Below are 13636 nucleotides of genomic sequence, written 5' to 3'. Positions count from 1 at the left end.
AGAAGACTCTTGAAAGTCGTTTGGACTGCAAGAGGATCCAACCAGTCCATCCTATAGGAGATCAGTCCTGGGTGTTCATTGGAAGGACTGATATTGAAGCTGCAACTCCAGTATGTTGGCCACCTGATGCAAAGAAATGACTCATTTGAAAAGACCCTGATGCTGGGAAAGATTGAGGGCAGGAGGAGAAGGGGACGAGAGAGGATGATATGGTTGGATGGCATCACTGACTCAATGGACATGGGTTTGGATGGACTCTGGGAGTTGTTGATGGACAGGGAGGCCTGGTGTACTGTGGTTCATGGGGTCGCAAAGAGTTGGACAGGACTGAGTGACTGAACTGAACTGAACTGAAGTAGGACAGTATCAGGATGAAAGTGCAATACGGCGAAAGACTAAGGATGGCTGGGATGTATTATTCATAGGGTGGGATGAACTGTTCTTAAATGTTACATAGAAATCACATACGAAGTAGCTTCAGTGAAGGCAAAGATAAATCTGCACTTTGAGTCAGAAGTTTAAATAATGGTCCAGGCAAAGTGCCTTAGAAGAAACATGTCTCATCAATGGGCACTAAGGCAGACACAGGCAGAAGTTCCTGGTTGAGTCTGTAGGGGAGGAAAAGTATTTTTTCTTTAGAAGTCTACAGTTTCAACTGGGCTTTTGTAACAAAAGAGATTAGCACCAGACAAGCAAAATTTTGCCACATGTATTTCTATTTATATATACATGGGAGAAATTCAGTCATAAATAGTTTAAAGGGATGTTTCAGACTGAGACTCTTATACTATTTTAGGCTAAAAAAGAGGGGCAGTGGACTTTTGGACAAGAGAAGGCAAATTATGGGAAGGTAACCAAGAGAAGCTGAAACTCCAATACTTTGGCCACCTCATGAGAAGAGTTGACTCATTGGAAAAGACCCTGATACTGGGAGGGTTTGGGGGCAGGAGGAGAAGGCAATGACAGAGGATGAGATGGCTGGATGGCATCACCAACTCGATGGACATGAGTTTGAATAAACTCCGGGAGTTGATGTTGGACAGGGAGGCCTGGAGTGCTGCGATTCGTGGGGTCGCAAAGAGTCGGACACGACTGAGCGACTGAACTGAACTGAACCAAGAGAAATATCGCAGAAAAGGGGAAGATTTATTGTGCGGATTGGAATGGTACTTTCTCCATTGATGAGTCTCTTGTGAAGAAAAGTTACCCTTCTCTTCTGGGTACAAAGAGAGATTTCCTTTACAAAATGTAAATTTCCTTTACAAAAGGGAAACTTGTTTTCTTTCCTAAGAGCTTGTCCTGTGCCAGCTATTTCTTGAAATAATCAACTCAACATTATCGTTATGTCAAAGAGGCATATTTTGGGGTGACGTGTTTTTGTATGTGTGGACCTATAAGCTTTTGAAGATAAGGATTTGAATGGAGTTGGAGATCTACATCTCATCTACTGAGAGCTTTAGTCCTTTCCTTCAGTAGCCTATATATGCTGTATGCCAATCCACTCTTTCTTGCCTCCAATATTGCAAAAGAGACATCTAATGTCAGTGTCATCACTTCCTTGTTTGTTTGGGGTATAGTATGATACCTAGATATGTGTCCTTCATTCACAACTCAGTGAAATCTCTCAGTCTTTGGACCGAGTGCTCCCTTTAATTTAAGGATGTTGTTTCTTATGATATCATTAATGCCTTTCCTTCTTCCTTTTTATTCTTTAGAAGTCCCTGTTAGTCACTGTTCTCTTTTTCCTCAGTTTCCCTTCTCTCTATACTTTGCCTCCCCTGATAGGGCTTTCTCGTATTTTGCCTTCTAGACCATTAAAACACATTTCAACAATGCCATCTCCAATTTCAGCTAGGAACAGCTATGCTAAACCATGGTACCTACTGAACTTTAATTTCCTAAAGTTTTGCATTATTATTTTAAATTTGAGTTTTCATTTGCTTTTTTTTGTATGTGTTCTATGTGTTGTGACTGACACTTCAGAGGCTGAGGGATAACTAGAACTAGTTCTCTATTTTTAGCTCATTATGCTTAAGCATGATAATTGAATGGTGTGATTGCAATCTGCCATTGGTAGATTTCCAGCTGGCTGCTTCTCTTTGAGACAAGGCCTCAGATTTAGAAGCTGGCATGATGCCGGTTCGTAGCTGAAACACCTGGAAGAAATCTACCTGTTCTTTAGTTTCTTCTGACTTTCACAGTTTCAGAGTCATGGAAAATTTTGTTCAGTTTTTCAACTCCTTTAGTATTGTGGGGTGTAGGGGTCAGTAACCTTTTCCTACCATGAAGAGGTGCTCTCAACAAATCTCTGAGTGCCAGTATCTTCCCAGAATATGCTACTTGCTGACTTATACATTGGGTCCCTGATAATATCTCCAGGTGCTTGTTTAGTGCACCATGAACAAAGGCTGGTACCAGTTATCTGTAGTGAGAGTCCCTTAAAGTAGGATTACCTGATAAAATACAGGACATCCAATTAAATCTGAATTTTAGATACACAAATAATGTTTTTTTAGGGACATACAGTAAAAAAAAAAAGTATCCATTGTTTATCTGAAGATCAAATGTAACTGAGCACCCCATATTTTTATTTGCCATACTACCACAGAGTTCAAGACTATTTTGCACATAGCTTCCTGTAGGGTCAGGTAGAAGGCTGATGCAGAAGGAACACCTAAATTCGTTTCCAGAGTGGAGGAAAGAGGTTCATCACCATTTTCCCAAATCTCTTTTTTCTGCAATTTTCTACTTCCCTTTTCACTTTGCCTATCACATATATTCTCCACAATAGGTAAGTCCTTGTGAGCTGACCCAGGAAATAAAAATAACTACAATAAAAGCTTTCCCCATTAGAATCTTATGCCTGTGAATACAAATATTTAAAACACTTAGGTTTTTTTTTTCCAGATCACTGGTTCTATTTTTATTATGTTTGATTGCAAAGCAAAATCTAGCTATAAACTATTTTTAAGATAACCATTAACATTTAAATTTATAACTAAATTAACAATTTAAAGTGAATAATTAAAAAAACAATTTAAGGGATACTAAATAAAAGGGAAACAAAACAGTAAAAAAGGAAAAGAGGAAAAAGAAAGAATGAAAAGTCAGTAGCAGATTATTGGAAATTTAAGTTTAAAGTCACCAAATAGGATAAAGAAATGCACAGTGTAATAATAAAAGCACAGTTTATTAAGAAAATATATTAGTCATACATTTATATCTTACACAAAAAATAGCCAAAAACACAAAGAAATGCAAGAATTTATTAGAAATATAACATAATGGAAGTCTTCCCTATGCCCCAAAATTAGGCAAATTGAGTTACCACAGTGAAGTAAGAGATACTTAGGAGAGGAAATTAGTTTTTAGAAATAAGTAGCTATAACGTCTATTGGTGAAAGGCCTGTGGAGCAATAAATACTCTCATAGGGTAAAAACAAAAAACAAAAAACAAAAAAACTGGTGGAAAATAAAGTGGTATAAAAATTTGGAAAAGCAACTGGTAGCATCTATTAAGTTGAACTTTCAAAAATCTTTTGGCCCAGCAACCTCATTAATGGTAATCTTCAGTAAAAGAAAACACATTATTATATGAAGTCAGGTAGACGTAAATATTTACTGTGGTATTGTTTGCAAAGATAAAAAAATATGGAAATCAAATGACTGCCTCTCAAGAAGAAAATGATGGAATGCTACCCTCATCAAGGGATATATGTCAGTTGAAATGGAGGGAGTTACAGGAGTTACAAGCTGAGAAAGAAAAAATACATAAAATGTGATATTTTAATTTATTTTTATTTATCACTTAATGTATAAATTTATATAGAGTTGAGAGAACAAATGAAGAAGCATGGGTCAAGATATATATGGACACAGTTTCTATTTATGTTGATGAGTAAGAAGGAGAAGTAGAGAGAAAATGAAAATGGAAACCCAAGAAGAAAAGGGAAAAAATAAAAATACTACCTCACAACCAAAACACTTACGACATGGTAACATGCATGGACTTATGTAAAGATGTAACAGATTGCCTTATATGTAAGTAAGTTAAATTGACTAATTCTTAAGAAAATCTTTGGATTCCTACCCAATATATACACATTACAGAAAAAGCATTCCAGATTTTGATCTCAGAGGTTATTTTTTCTCTGCCTCTCTTTTCTGTGAGTCTTGTTTCTATATGTATATGTTTGTTGAAAGTTTGTGCCCTTAACCATCCCAGGCGAGGAGTAGAATCTGCTGATCAGCTGAGGGGCTCACACTAGTGGTTTCTATGCTGTTTGTTTCCTTCCTTTCTAAGCACTTCCTGCCCAGCTCTGTGCTGGGTGCTGCGGAAGTTCAGAGAACTGCATCACCCAATCCCAGTTTTGAAGGAGCTTTCAATACAGTTGCAGAGACAAAGCATGTACACTTAAAATAGTGCAACTTTAGAATAAACCACTGCAAATGCTGGTCTAAACCAGGCCATAACTAAGAAATGCATGCAGTCTACATAAATAATAGTGTTTGTTATTGAATCCAAGCTCATACTGCTTGCTACATGACAAGCCGATAAATTGAGAAATGAGTTGTTGAGGCAAGGAATAGTGATTTTATTTGGAAAGCCCACAGACCAAGAAGATGGTGGACTAGTGTTCCAAAGAACAGTATTACCTGAGTTAGAATTCAGGTTTCTTTAATGCAATAAGGGGAGAGGATGTAGTTCATTGTGCAAATTTCATGTCAGAATCTTTTATTCTTGCATTCCATCCACTAGATCAGGTCATGACATTCTATAAAATTCCAATAAGAAAAATGTTTTTGTCTGTTCTGCAGACTTTTATCCCTGTTATACCTTTAAAGGTTGGAGCCTTGAGAGTGGGTTTTCCTATATATTTCAGGCTACAGGCAACATTCTTGACTTGTAGCAAAAGCAATAGAATACAAAGATTAAAGTAAAAGATACAAATCCATTTGGAGTCAGGTTTGTTCTTCCCTATTACATGTTCATAAAAGGGAGAATTTGGGTTGGAGTAATCAGGAGAGAGTTCTATGAGGCTATGAGAACAAGGATTGGGTTTCTAAAACATATGTCCCGGAAGTAGAAGAGTAGAGAGTATTCTATGAAGGCACATCTTCTGAAAAAGAAACTAATAGTCTGTAGAAAAGAATGAAGAAACACCACAAATAAAAACGTAACATCATATTATTTGATAAGGAGATTGTCTATCCTGCAAGGGATGACTCTTTACTAAATAAACCTACAACCAACTGCTTTCTGCACTGAGACTGGAAAATAGATATACTCAACGTTAGCATTCCTTGAGGAGAATAATAGCTAACACTTCTTGAATAATGACTATGTTCCAGGAATTGTATATAATTAGAGTCAAGTAAACTGAGTCACAGATAGGCTAATACTTGCTCAGGGTCACATTGTTGGCGAGGGGTAGAACTGGGATTGGCGCCCAGGCTCCTAATCACTTTCTAAGTGCATTTTAACACCACGTTATTACAAGGCAGTGGTAGAGTGGCTGTTTGACTGGATATGGAAATAGCTTCATTACATAAGAGTATACATTTTGAAACATTTATAAAAATGAGATTCTAGCTTTGCAAACCAACTTCCTACTGCCTCAGAGAAACACCTTCAGGACCAATGGTAATTAGTAAAAGGAATCTTTAGATGTCTTCTATAAGCACTGTTGTGGGAATGTTGCAGGTTACACATGGCAAAATTACATATTTGCTATATAATTCAGACAACTGTCAGCCCATGGAGAGCTCATATTTAAACCAATTTAAAATAAATTAGTAACTACCTTTCATGAGTAATGAATCAAACGTTTTGCTAAATGGAAGACAAATCATGTTTGAATCTCAGCCCTCAATCTCAGCTATAAATCCTACAATTTGATTAAAAATACTCTGTTTGGCCTTTGTTTGGTTTAAAAACCAACTTTCTCTTTTTGCTCTGGAGATATCTAGATTTTTATCACCCACCACCCACCTTGATATACACTTGGCATCAAAATAATGCAGCTTGATTTGTTCCATGAGTTTTTTTCACTGAAAGAAATATCAATATGTTGAGGGATCTTATCAAGGTAATTTAAAACATGAGAAATATTATAATTAAATCCTTTGTTTGAAACGGTGGAGATAAAAATGCCTGTATAATCTAGAATAAGAAATTTTAAAAGACAAAACAAGTGAATAAACATAGCAAAACAGAAATAGAGTTATATCTACAGAGAACAGATAGGTGGCTGCCAGAGGGGAGGGGAGTAGGGGGAGATTAAGTGGTACTAACTTGCAGTTGCAAATATATCACTATCTATCAATCTATCTAATTTTTCTACTTTTTAGGCCTTATGCTGAGTTCTTTACATGCAGTATCCAAATAGGCCTGTTAGCAATATTAGCTGATAGTATAATTACCATCCCTAATGTAGGTAGTGAAAAGATAAAAAAATATGACACCAGAAGATGAGCCACCCAGGTCAGAAGGTGTCCATTATGCTACTGGGGAAGTGCAGGGAGAAATTTCTAATAGCTCTAGAAAAGAATGAAGCAGCTGTACCAAAGCAAAACAATGCTTGGTTGTGAACATGTCTGGTGGTGAAAGTAAAGTACGGTGCTGGAAAGAACAGTACTGCATAGGAACCTGGCATGTCAGGTCCATGAATCAAGGTAAATGGATATGGTCAACTAGGAGATGACAAGAGTGAACATCGACATTTTAGGAATCAGTAAACTAAAATGGACAGGAATGGGTGAATTTAATTCAGATGACCATTATATCTACTACTGTGGGCAAGAATAGCATAGTGAAATCTCTCAGTGGTGTCCGACTCTTTGCAACCACATGGGCTGTAGCCTACCAGGTTCCTCCATCCATGGGATCTTCCAGGCAAGAGTACTGAAGTGGGTTGCCATTTCCTTCTCCAGGGGATCTTCCTGACCCAAGGATTGAACCTGGGTCTCCCACATTATAGGCAGACACTTTACCGTCTGAGCCACCAGGGAAGATGGGGCAAGAATCCTTTAGACAAAATGGAGCAGCCTTTATAGTCAACAAGAGGCTGAAATTGCACTTGGGTGCAATCTTAATAACGACAGAATAATCTCCGTTCATTTCCAAGGCAAACCGTTTGCATCACATTAATCCAAGTTTGCCCAACCACTAATGCTGAAGAAGCTGAATTTGAACAGTTCTATGAAGACCTACAAGACCTTCTAGAACTAACACCAAAAGAAGATGTTCTTTTCAATTTAGGGGATTGGAATGCAAAAGTAGGAAGTCAGGAGATACCTGGAGTAACAGGTAAGTCTGGCCTTGGAGTACAAAACGAAGCAGGGCAAAGGCTAATAGAGCTTTGCAAAGAGAATGCACTGGTCATAGCAAACACCCTTTTCCAACAACACGAGAGATGACTCTACACATGGACATCACCAGACGGTCAATACTGAAATCAGATTGATTGTATTCTTTGCAGCCAAAGATGGAGAAGCTCTATACAGTCAGCAAAAACAAGACCTGCAGCTGACTGTGGCTCAGATCATGAACTCCTTATTGCAAAATTCAGGCGTAAATTGAAGAAAGTAGGGAAAACCACTAGGACATTCAGATATGACCTAAATCAAATAGCTTATGATGATACAGTGGAGGTGATGAATAGATTCATGGGATTAAATCTGGAAGACTGAGCTCCTGAAGAACTATGGGCAGAGGCCTAAAGTATTGTACAGGAAGCAGCAACCAAAACCATCACAAAGAAAAAGAAATACAAGAAGGCAAAATGGTTGTCTGAAGAGCCTTTTCAAATAGCTGAAGAAGAAAAGAGAAGCAAAAGGCAAGGGAGAAAGGGATGGATATACCCAACTGAAAGTAGAGTTCCAGAGAATAGCAAGGAGAGATAAGTTCTTTGTTAAAGAACAATGCAAAGAAATAGCGGAGACAAATGGAATAGGGAAGACTAGAGATCTCTTCAAGAAAATGTAAGCTCTCAAGGGAACATTTCATGCAAGGATGGGCATGAAGGACAAAAATGGTGAAGACCTACCAGAAGCTGACGAGATTAGCAAAAGGTGGCAAGAACTATACAAGCAAGGTCTTAATGGCCCAGATAGCCACAAAAGTGTTTGTCCAAACTCAGCTTGACAATCTGGAAATTCTCAGTTCATGTACTGCTAAAGCCTAGCTTGAAGGAATTTGAACGTAACCTTGCCAGCATGTGAAATGAGCACAATTGTGCAGTAGTTTGAACATTCTTTGGCATTGCCCTTCTTTGGGATTAAAATGAAAACTGACCTTTTCCAGTCCTGTGGCCACTGCTGAGATTTCCGTTTGCTGGCATATTAAGTGCAGCACTTTAACAGTATCATCTTTTATTATTTGAAATAGCTCATCTGGAATTCCATCACTTCCACTAGCTTTGCTCGTAATAAAGCAAGGCTTTACTTTTAAAGTAAATCACCTCGTTTATGCAGATGATACCATTCTAATGGCAGAAAGTGAAGAGGAACTAAAGAGCCTCTTGATGAGGATGAAAGAAGAGAGTAAAAAGCTGACTTGAAACTCAGCATTCAAAAAATGAAGATCATGGCATCTGGTCCCATCACTTCATGACTAATACATGGGTAAAAAGTGGAAACAGTGATAGATTTTATTTTCTTTGGCTCCAATATCACTGCAGAAGTTAACTCTAGTCATGAAATTAAAAGACATTTGCTCCTTAAAAGGAAAACTTTGACAAACCTAGATCACATGTTAAAAAACAGAGAACACCACTTTGCTGACAAAGTCCATATAGGGAAAGTTATGGTTTTTCCAGTAGTCGTGTACATATGTTGGACCATAAAGAAGACTGAGCACTGAAGATTTAATGCTTTTGAATTGTGGTGCTGGAGAAGATACTTAAGAGTCCTTGGCCTGCAAGGAGATCAAATCAGACAATCCTAAAGAAAATCAACCCTGAATATTCATTGGAGGGACTGATGCTGAAGCTGAATCTCCAATCCTTTGGCTGTCTGATGGAAAGGAGCTGACTCATTGGAAAAGAACCTGATGCTGGTAAGGACTGAAGGCCAAAGGAGAAGGGGGCACCAAAGGATGAGATGTTTAGATCACATTACCAACTCAATGGACATTAATGTGAGCAAACTCCAGGAGATAGTGGAGGACAGAGGAGCCAGGCATGCTGCAGTCCATGGGGCCACAAAGAGTCAGATAGGACTTAGAAACTGAAAAATAATAACAGTGTAAAAAGACGCACTCACAAATTTAACCTTTGATTATCTATTTTGTGTCAGACATTGTGTTCCACAGGAGACATCCCTTTGAAATATAACCTCCAGGAAACACAGAGCCCCTATTTCCCTGTCTCTGTGGGAGGGGAGGAGCCTAAGCTTTATAAATTCCAAATAGCTGACACAGATGGCCTAATCGTATTAACCAATTTCCCTCCTCTCCTAATGGTTTCCAGTACTTTTCCAGTGGCTCATGCTGATGGTTAAAATCTCTCTCACCTTTTGTTTCAATAGGAATGGAACCTAATTTCTCAACATTATTGCAACTGTCTTGAATGAAGTCTTCCTTGCCCATTAACTGATGAGGCACAATTATTTTCTTGTTAATTACAGATCCACATACATGGAATACAGTGTGGTAAACCAAGTGATCAACAAAAAAAATTTGCAATTTATGTTCTGCAATCATGGCAAGCCACAAGCTGCCAGGGGAGGAGAACTCTTTTATAGAGGGGAAAAGGAAGCTGGGAGAGCTATAGTAAACAAGGAAGCCATGGCTTTTCATTAACTGAGTTGGCACCAGGAAAGAAGGAATCTTCCTTCTTTCTTTTTAGCCATGATATCTTCACAGGGTATGAGAGCTACCCCTTGTGGTTTCCTCACATAATTTAATTGAGGTTTTTGTTTATTCATTTTTTTAAAGACATGTTATATGTTTACTGAAATGTCTCAAAAAAGTCCCATATGTCTACATAGGTCTGTAAGAGTTTGTTATCAGGATGATTAATGATTCTGATAAAACAGTGAGCAATTCTAAATATTGAATAAGTAAATCTGAAAGAACAGCCAAGTGCTTTTAAATGCATAGTGAGACACTGTTTTACTGTTAAGAAGGATTGTGCTGTAATTATTGTTAATGTATAACTATTGCTAAATATTAGCATCATTGCCCATGTTGTTCTAAGTCCTTTAAGACTTTCATGAAAAGCCAAAATTGCTAGCATTTGATAGGATACAGAAAATGAAATAGAGAAGGAAGGCATCAATTCCTTTATTTATGGAGTATAGGAATTAAGAACACATATTTATAATGAAAAAGATCTACCCATCTGAATGCAGAGTTTCAAAGAATATTAAGGATAGATAATAAGATAGCCTTCCTAAGTGAACAATGCAAAGAAATAGAGGAAAACAATAGAATGGGAAAGACTAGAGATCTTTTCAAGAAAATTAAAGATACCAAGGGAACATTTCATGCAAAAATGGGGGCAGTACAGGACAGAAATGGTATGGAACTAACAGAAACAGAGGATATTAAGAAGAGGTGGCAAGAATACACAGAAGAGCTACATGAAAAAGATCTTAATTGTCCGGATAACCACGATGATGTGATCAGTCTCCTAGAGCCAGACATCCTGGAGTGCAAAGTTGATGGGCCTTGGAAAGCATCACTACAAACAAAGCTACTGGAGGTGATGGAATTCCAGCTGAGCCATTTCAAATCCAAAAAGACGATGCAGTTAAAGTGCTGCACTCAGTATGCCGACAAGTTTGGAAGACTTAGCAGTGGCCACAGAACTGGAAAAGGTCAATCTTCATTCCAATCCCAAAGGGCAAAGCCAAGAATATTCAACTACCATATAATTGCACTCACTCACATGCTAGCAAAGTAAGGCTCAAAATTCTCCAAGCCAGGCTTCAACAGTGCAAGAACCTAGAATTTCCAGGGGTTCAAGCTGAATTTAGAAAAGGCAAAGGAATCAGAGGTTAAATTGTCGATATCCACTGGATCATAGGAAAAAGGAAGAGAGTTCCAGAAAAAAAAAAAAAATCTACTTCTGCTTCATTGACTACGCTAAAGCCTTTGACTATGTGGATCACAACAAACTGTGGGAAATTCTTAAAGAGATAGCAGACCACCTTATCTGCCTCCTGAGAAACCTGCATGCAGGTCAAGAATCAGCAGTTAGAACCAGACGTGGAATTATGGAGCAGTTCTAAGTTGGGAAAGAAGTATGTCAAGGCTGTATATTGTCACTCTGTTTATTTAACTTATATGCAGAGTTCAGTTCAGTTCAGTCGCTCAGTCGTGTCTGACTCTGTGACCCCATGAACTGCAGCACGCCAGGCCTCCCTCTCCCTCACTCAGAGTCCACCCAAACCCATGTCCACTGTGTCAGTGATGCCATCCAACCATCTCATCCTCTGTCGTCCCCTTCTCCTCCTGCCTTCAATCTTTTCCAGCATCAGGGTCTTTTCCAATGAGTCAGCTCTTCACATGGACTTTTCTAAAATTAAAAAAAATTTTTTTCTCCATAGCCCTTCCAGCTTCTTCTCACTCCCCATAAAACCCCTCCATCCTCCTTTCCATTGCCTTGGTAGTTGTCATGTTACAGACCCTGAATTGCAATTCTCTGGTGATCCTGAATAAATTTGCCTTTGTTGGAGAAATATCACCTAAATACAAGATTTATCTACATTCTCTTATATCATTTTTATAAAAAATGAAGTATAGTTGATTTACACTATTGTGTCTGTTTCAGGTATATGGTAAAGTGATTCAGTTATACATGTTTTTGACCATAAAGCCCTATTTCCCATTCTACATTCCTGACCTAATATCAGACAACTTTTAATTGAACCAGTACTATCATAAGGGACTCGCTACTTCAAAGAAACAAAAATGAATACAAAGCAGAATAACCCAGTTCACTGTTAGCCAGCTCTGGTTGTCTGGTTATTCTTCATTGTTTGAGGTAGAATTGTGCTCTGTGAAACTTACTCTTCCCCTAGTTCTGGTCTCTTAAGCAAAACTGAATAAGCTTGCTTTTTCCACATGACAACTTCTCTTAAAATATTCATTTCCTTTGACTATTTTAAGAAGAAGGTTAAACTGCAGAAGAAAGTTCCTGCGTTGCTCCAGAGATTGGCCTGGATGACCTCTATAATTCTGTCATGCTGTGAAGCAAGTATCATAATAAAACCCTGCAAGTACAATAATGAAAATAGCAACTACCTTTCCTTGATCGATGGGCAGATGCCAAGTACTTAGTGTGAATCTTTATAATAACCCTGGAGAGTTGTCTCATGTAGAGTAAAAAATTAAGATGAGTCAAATACTCATATCTGTGTAGCTGAAAAGGGATCAGCCCAAGATTGAGGTGTAGTTCTATACTATTCCTTAAAAAAAGGAAGAAGAAGAAGAAAAGTATCTTAAAAAGAGAAAAGTACATGTAAAACACAAACTCATTTTGTATAGTGCTACAGCATTAGCTCTCTGGTAGGTTAATTAACTTTACTTCTCATTTTAAAGAAGTTTTAGATAAGCCTTAATGATTAATGTACATCAAACTGGAAAATATTGTGGACTTCTAGACCATTTTTATTTGACCATTTTCACCTGAGATTCAAACCTGTAGATTCCAGATATTTTAATTAGACGTGTTCTTTAATGGGTAGCAAGATTTATACTCCTACATTGCTTTAAACATTTTTGGGGAGATATAAACCCTTAGTTATTTTGTTTACAGTACTTTAACTTTTATTTAAAAGAGTGAAACAGCTAAACAAAACAAATTAAAAATTAGAAAAGAATAAAGCACATTTGCATTTGAGGAGGCCTTGCATCTTCTGAGGTTTGCTTTTTAATAAAACTTTGCAGGAATAATTTTTAAATTAATTGTTTTTAATTTGCTATCCTAGAGCCCTTGTATAATTATTATAATTAATAATTTGATTAATTTGTCAACAAAACATTATTTGATTTTAAAATCTGATAGTGCCTAGCAATTTCTATACTACTAGACTTCTTTAGCATTCCAGAAGTACTGTTTTAATTAACAGTTCTAAATACTTTTAGAACAGCCCAGCCATCAACAGAAAATTGAATTAAAAATTTAATGAACATGGCACCTCCTATCAGAACAAGATCCAGTTTCCTCCTCAGTCAGTCTCTCCCATCAGAAACTTTCCATAAGCCTCTTATCATTCTCCATCAGAGGGCAGACAAAATGAAAACCACAATCACAGAAAACTAACCTAACTGATCACATGGACCACAGCCTTCTCTGGCTCAATGAAACTATGAGCTATGCCAAGTAGGGCCACCCAAGACAGATGGGTCATGGCAGAGAGTTCTGACAAAACGTGGTCCACTGGAGAAGGGAATGGCAAACCACTTCACTATTCTTGTTTTGAGAACCCCATGAACAGTATGAAAAGGCAAAAAGGTATGACACTGAAAGATGAACTCCCCAGGTCAGTAGGTGCCCAATATGCTACTGGAGAAGATTGAAAAAATAACACCAGAAAGAATGAAGAGATGGAACTAAAACAAAACAAAACAAAACAAACACCCAGTTGTGGAGGTGACAGGTGATGGAAGTAAAGTCCAATGCTGTAA

This window comes from Cervus elaphus, chromosome 11 (genome assembly GCF_910594005.1).
Source record: "Cervus elaphus chromosome 11, mCerEla1.1, whole genome shotgun sequence".
NCBI lineage: Eukaryota > Metazoa > Chordata > Mammalia > Artiodactyla > Cervidae > Cervus > Cervus elaphus.
This window is presented reverse-complemented; position numbering follows the sequence as displayed.